This window comes from Alnus glutinosa, chromosome 2 (assembly GCF_958979055.1).
Source record: "Alnus glutinosa chromosome 2, dhAlnGlut1.1, whole genome shotgun sequence".
In the NCBI taxonomy this organism is placed as follows: domain Eukaryota; kingdom Viridiplantae; phylum Streptophyta; class Magnoliopsida; order Fagales; family Betulaceae; genus Alnus; species Alnus glutinosa.
This window is the reverse complement of record NC_084887.1, coordinates 12,997,122-13,002,272: the sequence shown is the minus strand read 5'-3', so window position 1 is coordinate 13,002,272 and position 5,151 is coordinate 12,997,122. Positions and strand designations below refer to the sequence as shown.

Genomic DNA, 5,151 nt, shown 5'->3' with positions numbered 1-5,151 from the left:
TTAGATATTTTCTGAAGTAGCAGAGAAATCGAAATCCAAGAATGTACACTGATAGATGTTGGAGGGAAGAAAAGACAGCTGATTCAATCCAACTAGCCAATAAACAGGGGTCGTATAGAGAAGAGCCACAGTTAGGAGGAAATGAAGGAACACGAGTGTTTGCTATATAATATATAAAGAGATTCTATAAGATCCCCTCAAGGTTCTCTCAGTTAAATCCTCATTTCCTGTAAGTATATTGGTAGGCCTTCAGTTGTTGAAGACAGCAAGAAGGTGAGGCTGAAGGCAAAAAATCCAATTTGAGAATTTAGCCTAAATCCCCTTGGATCATTGCTTGCATTTGCAAATATAGTCCCAATCACAAATCCAGCAACTACTGCTTGAATCATTCTTGCAACAAAGAGCTGTTTGGTTCTAAAAATGTTGTTGGAGAATCTCTGCCCCAGTATTGAAGCCTCATTGAATTGACTATTAGAATAACATATTTTATGTTCTTCGATGTAGCCTTAGTTAGGAATTCTTCTGATATGCTCATTTTCTTGTTCAATATCGCTTTCAACAATATCCGTGACCAGGGTTTCTACCACTTCAATGGCAAACTCAAGCACATCAACATGCCAAGGAACATAATGACCAGCAAACGTAAGCAAGCCTCCAGGAGATGCAGGGATCCATGGCGAAGAACGATTCCTTTTGATAAGAATCTGGAAACTAGGTTGATGGATGGTGAACACAATTGTTTTACCAAGTGTCATAGCCATGGACTTCAGCATTAAGGCAACATGAAGAGCTGAGGTTGAATCCAGACCTAATGTTGGTTCATCGAGCAGAAGAAGGCAACATGAAGAGATGAGGTTGAATCCAGACCTGATGTTGGTTCATCGAGCAGAAGAACAGCTGGATCATGCACTAGATCAGCACCAATTGATACAGTGTGCCTTTGACCGCCTGAAATGCCACGCCGGCATGCCTCGATTCACCACCAATTCTCACATTGGCAACATGCTCTAGTCCAAGCTCCTTCAGTAGATCTGTCACTCTGGTGGCGGCCATTTTAAACCCTCCATGCAACCTGAGACGTGCATTGTACATAAGTGTTCTCTAACAATACGAAATGGGAAAAGGGCATCTTCTTGCGTGACATATCCTGATACGCTCCGGAAGTATCTTCCATCCATTTTCTGCTCATTTACAAAAACATGACCGAATACTCTACTAGGTGGGGATCATGCCGGCCAGTATCTCTAACAAAGTTGTCTTTCTTGCCTCACTTGGACCAACAATGGCCATGGTCTCCCCTGGTTTTGCTTCGCAATTCACATTCTTCAAAATGTAAGTACTATTGGGTCAACAAACCCCATTTTTTTCATGAAATTGGTGACATAATCTGTAAGAAAGTTTTTTTTGCCTTTATTCAGTATCGTGCCCTTCTGGCCATTGGAATCCGGTGTCTTTGTTGGTAATTCCTGTAAAGACACAAAATTGTTTTGATAAAACAGCCCCAGGGATGCTTTGGGCATAGTTTCATATTTATACTTGGGTACAAACTACAAAAGTTAATGGATAAAGGAAAACGTACAAAGGTTACAAAACATTTCTGACTTTCTGTGCAACTGAAATATATACATTGTTGTCAATTTATTCTCACATAGCTGGTATATTGTCTAGATTCATTGCACCTTGTACAGATCAATATGTCAAGGCAGTAACGCATCTTCTCATTCAAGGCAATAACTTCAATTCTCCTTTGAGACATTAACGTTAGAAACGGCTTCTCATTCAAGGCATGCACTAACGTTAGTTGTCTTTTAAGGCAGTAACTTCATTGTCCTAAATAATTCCATTGAGAAATAGGAGGCAATGGGTTGCTGAAGATAGGAAGAATTACAGGGAGAGGATGAGCTAACACACCGAACTGACTCTTCCTTTAGTCTATAAGCTCTGTTCTTCTTTTCTTATTTTAAAAAGCTTAAATTCATTGGTACAAATCGATACCATGTTCATAGCGTGGGGAGTACATCTACCCTCTGATCTCAACTTTCAACTTTGGTGTGGGCATGACAGTTTCAAACATCTCAAGGATGCACCACATGCTTTTTCAGGTTGTCTTTGGCTCAGTTTGGGTTCGGTGTTGATTATCTAGCTCACCCTTCCATCTGAGCAGCCGTTAAATGGGGATAAGGTTGGGGCTTCTGGTGTGCGCCTACTGCAAGCGCCAGAGGGTTGGAAATAGACTTGCATATTTACTTTAAGCCTAACCCAACTACACACATTTGCATCTTTTTAGTACATATTAACAAATCTATAGAATTCTTTAGATGGATCTAAATCGGCTTATTGAAAACTTGCGTCGGGGGTTATCACACTATAACAACGTTCACCCTCAACCATGCAGTTATCACCCATAGCTGTTAGGTTTCCATGGGAGGTGTCCATTGGTAATAGGTTCTCATAGATCTAAATCAGCTTATTGAAACCTTGTGTTAGGTTTGACATGGCGGGCTATTAAATTTTTGGACAAAAAATGAACGGAAGTATCAACTGCGTTTATAAGTTGTCCACATGTACCATTTGTGATACTTTTGTAAACCAAGTGGGATATTTGATTTCGAAGCAAACCCCGGGTACTAAAAAAGTATCTAATAAGGAACACCCATTGGAAGATTCTGCTGAGGAGGACCCTGATCAGCTAATGATTTCTAGTGGTAACACTGTTTTTGAAAGTGGCAACTTGATTTAAGCTAAAAATGTGTTTATTTGTTTTAATTTCAAAGTCTTGCTTGAAGTGTTTTATTTCTTGAAATAATGATTCCTCTTTTCCAAAGGGAATTCGAAGTGTTAAAAAAAATTAGGGTTTCTAGAAAACCTCGAACGATCGTACGCAGGCCTTAAACGTTCGAGAAAACTTAAAATGCGAAAGGTCGAGTTTTTCAATGGAGTAAACCCATTTTTACAAATTTTCTCTCAAAATTTTCCTTCCCAAATACGATTTTGGCAAGGTATCTTCGAAGATCTTCCAACCTTTTGGAGATTCAAGCGTTATTCACAAGTATTTAACAACTGTATGTGATTTTCACTGATTGATTTTCAATATTTCGCTTTAGGGTTTTAAATTTGGGAATTTCTAGATTTCTTGATTGTTGTTAAATTCACTACATATAGATGTTTGGAATTTTTCGTAACATCTTTTGTGATTGTTCGGTAGGTTAGATTTCAATATTCATAACCCTTGATTTAGATCTATTCGGATTTGGGGAAACTATTTGCCTAATCCAAATTTTTCTTGATTTCTTGATAATCCTTGATGACTCTTGTGATGGATTGGGTCCCATTGTTCTTGTGATTTTATTTGGACCAGGCCCATTGATCTTGTGACCCTGCCATGCCCAAAAGTTTCACGAACGCTAGGTGTTCGACGAAATGCCCAAATGAAATCTCTTTTGCAAGACTTACCCATTTTCGCACCGTTGGGTCTCTTACCCAATTGAGTTAACAAAAGGAATGCCCATGAAGTTAGCTCTGTAATTTCCACGACCACCCAATGAGGTTGCTCTTGTTAGGTCTTATGCATGATACTCGCGTAAAATCTTTTCATGCAAGTACTATGATTTCCTCCTTCTTCTTTTTTTTTAAAATTTTTTTTTTTAATTTTTTTATCCTTTTTAAGAATATGATCCCTGCTTTTGACCACCGCTCTTTGTTGTGATCTATTGCGGTCATCGACACGGGTTCAACATATACGGGTTCAACACAAACCCGACCCGATTATTAATCGGGTCAAACATACGACCCGATTGTGAACCGGGTAACATGAACCCGACCTGCTTAAACACGATTGAACTCAGTATTATTTGGAGCCCCGTTCTAAACTTCTGCAGTTCTGGTGGATCTTGTTTCTTGTGGTCATGACCCCAGACCCATCACCCATGACTTGTAAGGCTCTGTAGGAGCAATTGGGTCATCTGGTCCTTGGAGTCTTGCAGATTGTCTGGGTAGGAACACTGACGGCAAATAATCTCTCACACCGGTGAAGGAGCAGGTGGTCGATGAGGACCGAGAGAGGGATACCCAGTTGGCGGGCTTGCTCCTCGGTGCGTTTCGAGGTGGGAATTCCGACGATGTTGGATAGCTGACCGGTCTGGAGGAGGTGGCCGAGCTTGGCGACTACGAAGGTGGTGGTGGATCTGGTGCCGAGGCCAAGGACCATGCCGAGCTTGACATAGTCCACGGCCTTGTCGGCGGTGAGCTTCTTGAGGTTGTCTTGCGTGAGGATTGGAGCGGAGAGGGCTTTGATGGAGATGGGTTTGCGGAACTGGGTGCGTAGGTGAAGGGGTTTTGGGTTGCGTGGGCTAAGAGGCTGGAGGTTTGGTGGGGCAGGGAGGAGAAGTTGGAGAACGACTAGGAGACGGACAAGGAGGAGGCCATTTCTGGGTGGAGCACTGGAGATGAGAAACAAGAGAAGCATGGTGGAGATTGTGGTTTTGAGATGGGTCTGTAGGTTCGCTGGTGCGGTGATGAAAACACTGGAAAGGGCCAAAAGGCGTGCGGTGTGAGAAATCTGATCTGAATCACTATTTTTTTTTTTTTTTCTTTTTTAAAGGATCCATCTCATAATCGGGTTGACCCGACTATGACCCGAACCCGATAATACTAAACCCAAACCCGATTTTTTCGTGTCGTGTTCATACTGAGTTCGCGGGTCGTCTCAAAAATTGCCAACCCTACATGAGATGATGACACATTTCCCAAAATGATAGATCACATGTGATTGTGACACATCATTTGGGAACCAAATTTTAGGAAAAAAATTTGAGATGTGTAGCACTTCTCCACTAGGAACAGGAGTCACACATAAGTTAAGGTATATTTTGGTTAGGTTTTTAGATTAGCTCATTCGGTGTCAAGAACTTGTTGCTTATGTTTTGGAACTATGGAGTATCAAGTGTTCCATTCTGACATCAGAAAGGGTGAATATATTGCTGAAGGAAGTCATTTCAAACTTGCATGTCCGGACGACTTATAAATGTGTCCGGACGGGATTGTGTGGCAATGTTGACCTGGTCGGACTAAAATGGTCATAACTTTTGATGCCAAGATTCGATTGAAACAAAATTAGTGGCATTGCAAAGTTGACTCGAAATTGTACAACTT

At 41.2% G+C, this 5,151-nt stretch overlaps 1 pseudogene; it reads right to left on the bottom strand.

The window, feature by feature from the left end:
• LOC133860294 (ABC transporter G family member 10-like) lies at positions 1-4,465 on the bottom strand (annotated as a pseudogene).
• Between the last annotated feature and the right edge of the window lie 686 nt (positions 4,466-5,151).